The sequence below is a fragment of the Cyprinus carpio genome, chromosome A1 (genome assembly GCF_018340385.1).
Source record: "Cyprinus carpio isolate SPL01 chromosome A1, ASM1834038v1, whole genome shotgun sequence".
Lineage (NCBI taxonomy): Eukaryota > Metazoa > Chordata > Actinopteri > Cypriniformes > Cyprinidae > Cyprinus > Cyprinus carpio.
Window position 1 is genome coordinate 38,872,683 of NC_056572.1, and position 9,337 is coordinate 38,882,019.

A 9,337-nucleotide genomic window follows, 5' to 3' on the forward strand; every position below is an offset into this window, starting at 1 on the left:
TGTTGTGTTATGTGGGGTTGTGTTATTTTTTGGTTGATTTTATTGTTGAGCATGGTGGTGTTGAGTTTGGTGTTTGTTTTGTTGTTATGTGTGTTTTTATGGGTGTGTGGGTGTTTTATTTGGTTTGTTTGTTTTACAGCTTTGTTTGTTGTGTTTGTTGGTGGTTTTGTTTGTGGTTTGTGGTTTGTTGTGGGGGGTTTGGGGTTTTTTGTTTTGATTTATTTGTTTGTTGGTGTTTTTTTTATGTTTGTTGTTGTGTTTTTGTTTGGGTGTTGTTTGGTGCATGTTGTTTGTTTTTTTGTTGGTGTTGTTGTGTTTGTGGGTGTGTGTTTGTGGTTTGTGTTGTGTTTTGTTTGAGTTTGGATTGGTATTTTTTGGTTATGTGTGGGTTGTGTTTTTGGTGTGGTTTTGTGTTGGGGTAGTGCTGTTGGTGGTTGTTGTTGGTGTGTTTGTGCGGGGTGTTGGGTGGTTATTGGGGTGTTGGGAGGTATTTTGGTGGTTGTTTATGGGTGTTTTTGTTGGTTGGGCGGGTGGGTGGGGGGTTGTTTGTGGTTGTTGGGATTGGTGGTTGGTGTGTGGGGAGTTTGTGGTGTGGGTTTTGGGGTGTGTGGGTGGTAGTTGGGGTGGTTGGTGGTGTTTACAGTTTTTTTGTGTTGGGGTTTTGGGTGTTGTGTGGGTTTGGTTGTTGAGTTGTGTTGTTGTTGGTGGGGGGTGTGTTGTTTGTTGTGTCGTTGGGGTGTGGGTTGGTGTGTTATGTGTGGTGTGGTGTGTTGTTAGTGTTGTGTTGTTGGGTTGTTGTGGGGGGTGGGGTGTTTTTGTGTGTTTTGGTTTTTTTTGTTGTGGTTTGTGGTGGGTTATTGGTGTGGGTGTGAGGTGTTGGTGTGGGGTTGTTGGTGTGGAGTGTGTGTTAGGTTTGTGTGGGTTGGTTTTTGGTTTGGTGGTGGTTTGGTGGTGTGTATGTGATTTGGTGAGTTTGGTGTTTGGGTGTTGTTTGGTTGTTGGGTGTGTGGGGGTGTTGTGGGGTTTGTGGTCGGTGGTGTTTGTGGTGTTGGGTGGTTTTGGGTGTGTAGGTGGTGTTTGGTATGGTGTTGGAGTTTTTGTGTGGTTTTGTTGTTGTTTTGTTGTGTGATTTGGTTGTTGATTGGTTGTGTTTTTGGTATGGATTTGTATTTTTGTGTGGTTGTTAGTGTTGGTTTGGTTTGTGGTGTGGTTTTTTGTGTTTTGTGTTTGTGTGTTTGGTGTTGTTAGTGGTGTTGGTGTGGTTGGTGTGTTGTGATTTGTGTGGATTTGTTTGGTGTTGGGTATGTGTTGTTTGGAGGTGTTTTAGGTTGTTTGTATGTGTGTTTTTGTAATGAGTGTTTTTTGTTTGTGGGTGGTGGTGTTGTTTTTTTTTGTGAGGTTGTGTGTTTGGTGTGTTGTTGTTGGTGTGTGTGTTTTGGTGTTGATGTGTGTGTGTGTGGTTGCTGTTTTGGGTTGTGGAGTTGTTAATTGTTGGTTGTGTGGGTGAAATTGTGGTTGTATGTTTTGTGTTGTGTATATGTGTGTCATTTATGTGGTGTATTGTGTGGTTGGTGTTGATTTGGGTGTATGGTGTGTGGTGGTATGTATGTGTGGTTTGATTGGGGTGTGGGTTTGGTGGGGCTATTGGTTTGTTGGGTGTTGTTAGTTTGTGAGTTTGTTGGAGTGGGTTGGGGTTATTTGTAGTGTGTGTTTTAGTGTTGGGGTGTTGTGTGGTTTTTTTATTGTGGTTGTGTGTGTGTTTGGGTGTTGTGTTGTGTGTGTGTTTGGGTTTGGTGTTGTTTAGTTGGTGATAGTGTTTTTTGTTGTTTGTTTTTTTGTGGTTGTTTCCATTTTTTTGGACCGTTGTGTTTATTTGTTGGTCAGTTGTGATTGTTGTGTTTTGTTGTGTGGGTTGTTAGTTGTTGTGGTGGTGTTGTTTGTTAGTGGTGTTATGTGGTTTATGGGTTGTGTTTATTGTGTGGTTTTGTGTGTTGATGTTTGGGTATTGTGGTTTTTTGTGTTTTTTTGTTTTGGGAGTGGTGTGGTGTTTTGTTTTTGTGTGTGTGGTATTTGTGTGTTTTGGTTGTAGTTTAGTGTTGTGGTGTTGTAGACAACATTTGTTTTGTTGTAAGTGTGGTTGTGGAGTTTATGGGTGGGTTGTGGTTGTGGGTGTTATTTTGTGATAGTTGGGGGGTAGTGTGTGGAGTTTCTGGGTTTGTTTTGTTTTGTGTGGTTGGTGGTTTTTTGTTTTGTGTGTGTTTTATTGTATTTTGGTGGGAGTGTTTGTGTGTTTGTTTATTTTTTTTTTTGTTGTTGGTTGTGGTTGGTTTTGAGTTTGTTTGTGTTTAGTATGTGTTTGACGTTATTTGTAAAGTTTGTGTTTATTTGTTTGTGTTTTGTTGTGTTTAATTTTGTTATGTGTTTTTTTTTTTTATATTATTGTTTATGTTTTAGGTGTTAGAGTTTGTTGTGGTGGTTAGTGTTTTTTGTTTGTGGTGTTTTTGGGGGTGGTAATTTTGGTTGGTAGTTTGTCTTGTGTGGAAGTTTGCTTATGTTGTGGTTATATTTTTTGTTTTTGTTGTTGTTGTTTTTTTTGCAGTTACACTGTATGAACCTATGCATAGATTGTGGTAATATGTTTGGTTTGTTTTTAGTTGTGGGAGGTTGGTTGTTGGTGTTTTTTTATTTGTTTTTTATTTTGGTCTAGTATGGAAGTTGGTTTGTTTTTTTTTTTTTTGGGTTAGTTGGTATTGGTGGTTTTGTGGGTGTTTTTGAGTGTGGTTGTTTGTTTGTATGCGTTGGATTTTTTGTTAGTGTGGTATGTTGAATTATTGGTGTTGTTGTTTTTTTGTGATTTGGTTGTTGTTTGGTGTGTGTATATTTGTGTGTATTAGGTTTTGTGTTTTTGTTGTTTTGTTTGATTAGTTTTTGTGTTGGTGGGTGATTAATGTTTGTGGTGTGTGGTTTTTTTAAGGTTTTGATGTGTTTGTGTGGTTGTTTATTGGGTTGTGTTGTTTGGGTTTTGGTAGTTGTTTGTTTTTTTTAGTGTGTTTTTTTATTTGTTGTATTTATTGTTTTATGTTGTTATTGTTAGTTAGATGTTATTGTTTGTGGTGTGTTGTTGTGGTTTTTTGTTTGGTTGTGTTGATATGTGGTTTTTGGGGTTTTGTTTGTTTTGTTATGTGGTTGGTTTTTTTGTTTATATTGTTTTTTGTGTTGTTGGTTTGTGTGTTTTTGTCGTTTGTTATTGGTGTGGTTTTTTCGTGGGTTGTTGTGAAGTTATTTTTGTTTGGTTTTTTGTTTTTGTTGTTTTTGGTAGTTGTATTGTTTTGATTATTGGGGGTTGTTTTTTTGGTGATTGTTTGTGTTTTTTGGTTGTGTTGTTAATTATTTGTGTTGTGTGTGGTGTTTTGTTTGGTGTTGTGGGTACTTGGTGTGGGTGGTGTTGGGCTTGGTTGGTGGTGTTGTGTGGAGTGGTATGTTGTGTGCTTTGTGTGGTGTGAGTTGTGGTTTTTTGGGTTTTTGTGATTGTGGTTGAGTGTGGTCTTGTGGAGTCACGTTTTGTGGGAGTGTTTGTGGGGTGGGTGTGTGTTGAGTGTGTTGGGGGTGGTGTGTGTGGGTGGTGTGTGGTGGATGGGTGTGGTTGTTTTAGTGGACTTGAGTTGTGATATTTTGTGGGTGGTGAGTGTGGTGTGGAGTTGGTTTGAGTGTGTGTAGTGTGTTTGTGTGTTTACGAGGTGATGTGTGGGTTGTGCTTATGGTTGTGTGTGTTTTTTGTTGGTGTGGTATCGTTGTGGTAGTTGTGTTGAGTGGGGTGGGAGGTCGTGACCAGTAACTTGTGTGGTGTTGTTTTTGTGGTTGTGTGTGGTGGTTTTTTAGTGGGGGGTTTGAGGTGGTCGTGGTTCTGTGGTGACGTGGTGTGTTGTTTTGTGTGTTGTTAAATTTACCCGTGTGTCGTTTTGTTTGTTGGTGTTAGGTGTTTTGTGTGGTGGATGAAGTCGTGTGTCGTGATTGTTTGGTGTTTTTGTGGGTTGTGTATGTGTGTACATTTGAGAGGTGCAGGTGTGTTGTGTGGTGGTTTGTGTGGTATTCGTGTGAGTGTGGTGTGGTGTGTGGTTTTGGTGTGAGGGCATCCATTAGGTGTGGCATTGGAGTTGTGGTTGTGTTGTGTGTGTGTGTGGTGGGTGGGAGGATGGGGTGTGGTGTGTGTGTTGGAGTAGGTGTGGTGAGTGGGTTGTGGTTGAGTGAAGTGGGTGTGAGTGTGTGGTTGTTCCTGTTTGTTGAGTGGTTGTGGTTGTGGGGTCACTGTGGTGGTTGGAGTGAGACGGTATTGGAAATAGTGGTTTTGTTTTGTGTTTTGCGTGGGAGAGGGGTGTTGTGGTTTGTGAGCTGTTTTGGTGTACAGTTGTGCTGTGTTGTGGGTTTTCTGTGACTGAATCTCGTGGTCTGTGTGGTGTGGAGTAATGATGTGGTCACAATGTGGTGGGGTGGGTGTTTAATTTGTGCTGTTGAGTGTTCCTTTATTGATAGCTTGGGGGTGATGTGTTGTAGTTATAGTGTGGTGGTGGGTAGGTAATGTGTGTAGTGGAGTTGTGTGTGTTGGTGAGTGGGGTAATCTCTTGGTGGTTTTGTTGTTAGTTGTTGTGGCTATGGTGTTTGTGTGTGTGGGGTGTGTCGTTTGTGATTTGTGATGTTTGACGTTTGTTGATTTGTTGGTTGTGGGTGTGTAGTGTTGTGTGTGGATTCAATGAGTGACGGTGGTGTTTTGCGTGATACCTTAGACTGGTTTTTAGGGTAATGGGTGGTTGAGTGTGTGTATCTGATGTGGGTTTGAGTGTGGGGTGTGGGTGTTGTGTGTTGTTGTGTGGGTGTGGTGGTTGTGTTTGTGGGTGTGAGTGTTGTTTTGTTGAGTTTAGTTTGAGTGTTGGGTTACGTTGTAAGAACCATTGTTTTGTGTGCGTGTGGTTTGTGTGGTGTTGGTGTTGGTGGTGTGTTTTAGTGAGTGTCAAAAGTTGTTGGTGTTTTAGAGTGTTTGGTGGGAGAGTGGTTGTTTGAGTGTGTGTGGCGTGTGTTCTGAAACTGCATGGGTTTGTGGGCCGTTTGAGTGTGTGAGTTGTGTTTGAGTGGGATGTGTTGTGCTGGTAGCTGTAGTGGGGGTTTGGGGTGTGGTTAGTGTTTTTAGTGTACGTTGGTGTGCGTTTTGTGATTTGTTGTTTTGGGTTTGGTGGGTAGTTTGTGTTAGGTTGTGTGTGTGGGTGACATATGTGGGTGTGCCGTTTGTGTTTGTGGGGTAAACTGGTTTGTAGTTGGGTGGGTTGAAGTGTGGGGTACAAACAAAGTATTTGTCATTTGGTTTGTGAAACAGTTTTTGCATCTATGATACGACATGACCGGTGGGTGGTGAGTAGATTTGTGGTAACAGGTTTGTTAGTTTGTAAGTGTTTTATTTAGTGTTTGGTACAACCGTTGAGTGTGTGTGTGGTGTGTTAACATGGGTTGGTGTCGTGGGTGGGTGATTATATGGTTAGTGTGTGAACGGGTTTTTTTTTTGTGCGTTACAACAGTCAATTGTGTGTGTGTGGTGGTGTTGTTGTCATGTGTGTAATGTGGTACCATGTATGAGTGTGGTGTTGCGCGTCGTAGATTGTATTGTGTTGGTGGTGTAGTTCTGGTCTTTTGTGGACGCTTTTTGGGGTGGTGTGTGAGTGTAGTTGTGCCTTTATGTTGGTGTTTTGTGGTTGTGTGTGAGTGTGTGTGTGTGTTTTGTGGTCTGTTTTGAATTGGTGTGTGGGGCTAGTTTTGTGTGTGTTTTTGGGTGTTATAGTGTTGTGTTGAGTGTGAGTGGGGTCTATTGGTGTGGAGCGCGGTGTTACACGAAACGTGACCAAGTGCAATCGGTGGGTTGAGAGTTGCACCTTGGTGTGTGTGTGAGAAGTGTGTGTGTGGCGTTCAAATGGGACGTATTGTTACATAGTGTTGTTTGTGGTGTGTGTTGGGGTGTGAGTCGGTGTCTAACTGGCTGGAGTGGTTGTGAACCGTGTAGTTACGTGGTGGTTGTGTTTGTTCTTGTTGGTGAGTGTTGCTGTGTGTGGTGTGGTGATGGTTGGTGTGGGTGTGTATTGTGTATTGGTGGGTTGTGTTGTGTGTGGTGTGTGATTGTTGGGTTGTGACTAGTGGTTGGTGAGGTGGGGTGGACGTTTGTGTCTGTAGGGAGGTTGTGTGTGCTGTTGTGTTTGTGGGCTAGGTTTGTTGTGGTGAGTGTGCTGTGATGTTTGGTGAGTGTGTGGTTTGCTTGAGTGGGGAGTGCAGTTGTTTGGGAGTGTCCAACGTTTTGGAGTGTAACATTGGTGTGTTTTTTGAGTCTTGGGTGTTGTGTGTGTGTGGAAGTGGGGTGTGTGGTGTGGTTGGTGTGGGTGATGTGTGGGGTGGTGGTGTGTGGTGTTTTGTGTTATTGTGGTTCTTGTGTCATGTTATTTTTTTTGGGTGGGTGGTGGTGGGTTGGTGTTTGTGAGTGTTGTGTGATTTTGGTTTGTGGTGTGTATTGTGGTTTGAGTGATTGTGTGGTAGTGTTTGGGTGGTGGGTGTGGAGTGCAGTCAGTTTGTTTTGTGGAGTGTGGTGTGAAAGCCAGTGTGGTTGAGTGTGTTTGGTCGTGTGTGGTGGTATTTGAGTGTTTGGTGTGTTGGTGAGGTGTTGGTGTTGCTTGTCTGTTTGTGTTTGATGTGTTGTGTTTTGGGGTGTTAGTGTGTTTGGTGGTTTTGGGTATTTGTGTGGGTGAGTGTGTTTTTTGGATGTATTTTGTGTGCGTGCGTGGGTTGTGAGTTTGTCTGGTAGTAGTGGTGGGTTTCTAGTGATTGGAGTGGGTTTGATGCAGTGGGAGTGTGTTTGTGTGTGTGTGTGTGTTTGTGAGTGTTTGTGTGAGCGCGAGTGTGTTTAGTGTGCGTGTGTGTTGTGAAGTGTGTATGAGTGTGTGTGTGTGAGTGTGTTTTGTGTGTGCGTGGTGGTGTTTGTGTTTTGAGTTGTTATGGGTGATGGGTGTGTGGGATCGTGTGATGGGAAAAGATGGAAGAGTGTGGTTTTGTGTGTGGATTGGTTGTGTGTGTTGTAGTGTTTGTGTGTGTGTGTTGTGTGGTGTGTGTGGTGTGTGTGTTGAGTGTGTGTGTGGTGTGTGTGAATGGTTGTGTGCCAGTGTGATGGTGGCTGTGTGTGGAGTGAGTGTGTGAGAGTGTTCTGTGCTTCAATGGTTTGTGTGTGCATGTGTAATGGTGAAGGTGTGTGTGTTCTGTGCTGTATGTGTGGGGGTAAGTGTGTGAAAGGGTGTGTGTCTGTGTGTGGAGTTGAGTGTGTGAGAGTGTGGTACTGCGTGTGTGTGTGTGTGTATGCTCAAGTGTGTGATGAAAGTGTGTGTTGTGTGTGTGTGTGTGTGTGTGTGAGTGTGGGAGTTGTGTGTGTTGTATGATGGCAGAGAGAGCTCCAGGAGAGGTGAAAGGTTCTCGCTTGGGTTTGTCGGGAACACTGCAGATCCTCCTGACGCAGCTGTGGGGTTAGTCCTCTGTGCGGACATGATGATTACTCTGAACACAGTTCTGCGTGTCGGGACATGTCCTATACAGAGAATAACTTCAGGGACTGTTCAGATTCACAGAGACAAAGGCTTGAAACAGTTCTCCCAGGACCACCTCCTCTCCTTGTCCGTTAAAAAACGACGATCCAATTCAACACCCCCTTACAAGGAAATATGAGAATAAATTGTCATTTTAAAATCTGAACTAATTTTTCCAGTTTTTTGGCATAAAATCCAGCCATCCTCAGGAAAAGTTTATGGGTTTCAAAATCCAAAATATTGACTCTATGTTAGGAAACAAAAGCAGACAGCGGTATTTCATAACACGTCACCACCGTACGAGGACACCAAGGACGAAAAAGTGTGTGTAGGTACGTCATATTTGGGAGACTCAACAAAAACTGAATAGGGAAAGAAATTATACAGCAATATTACTATAAAAATATTAGATATTATGAAAACGGTGCCATTATTACACTTCTATTTTCATTACATGTTGCCCCAAAAACAAACTAAACATATGCTTATAGATACATTATGCTACGTTTAAATAAAGCTAAAAATCATTCTGTTGTATCATTTATAGTTATAAAAAAATTGATTGGTGATTTAAAAAAAAAAAATCTTTTTCAAAAATGTTATTTTTCCATTTTTAGATCTTATTCTCTACAACAATGTAATGCATGTGAAAAAATTTCAATTCAACTTTTTTTCTGGTATATGACCCGGTTAGAGTATCAGTTCCTCTTTTTATTGTTTTGTTTTAATGATGAATGCATTTGAGTTTGAGTGCCTCGGGTCATTCCACAACCTCTTCAGTGTGAAACATGTTGTGTCTCAGTGGTTTCGTCCGTCCAGAGGAAGTCACTGTGGTTCCTCAGCGTTCCTCAGACTCTCTAGTACCCGTGTAGTGTTCCTCAGAAGTTTTACAGAAAAGCTTGATCTGAACAGAACTGCCCGGACATCAGTGTGGTGTGTCTCCTCAGGCGTCTGATGGGCGTGGACGCTGCTGTGTCTGCTGGCTCTGGAAGTCTCTGGCACGTCCGCGGCGTGGGGTCAGATATTTCACATCATTACTCAGGCCTCTAGCGGATGGACAGTGGGGAAGAGTAACGTGTGTGATTTTTGTGTCTCCCGCAGCCCAAGCAACTCGTCCAGCAGCTTCTGCAGCGAGTCCAGAGAATTGTCGTTCAGTTCGATCTTGAATCTGCGGTACGTTACGAGTCTAACGAGGTCAGTCCGCTCATTAGATGTGCATTTCTTGCTTGCATTGAGCTGAAGTGGTTGTTTAATTCAGATTGTCTGTAGGTTCGTCATTATTCGGCCACGCGGTGGGTCTCTACAGACGCTGAGGCGTATTTTATCGGCGTCACGGAGCCGCAATGGCCTTCAGAAGGCCTCTATCACTATATATCTGGAGCCAATGAAGAGGGTCTTGTGATTGTGTTTCACATCATAAACACGACCACAGACGAAAGACGCAGCAGAGACTAACACAGCTGTGTGTGTGTGTGTGTGTGGCGTGCGTGTGTGTGTGTAGGTGTCAGGTTTGAGATGACGGCTCCGGTGCTTGTTGAAGTTCCCAGAGGGAAGTGAGGATGTGGGGAAACGGCCATTTACACGACGCTCAGCTTCCTGCTGCCATCAGCCTATCAGGAGCTGTCCGCCCACTCCCACCAACGACAAGGTCAGAGTGCCCCGAAAGCCAGACCACTGCAGACCTAATAATACTGAAAGACTCATCCACAGTAGCTTTACACTACGTACATGTAGTT

General features: G+C 43.0%; 1 pseudogene; it reads left to right on the forward strand.

The window, feature by feature from the left end:
• Positions 1 to 7,456: 7,456 nt before the first annotated feature.
• Positions 7,457 to 9,337, forward strand: part of LOC122147664 — a 7,546-nt pseudogene continuing 5,665 nt past the window's right edge.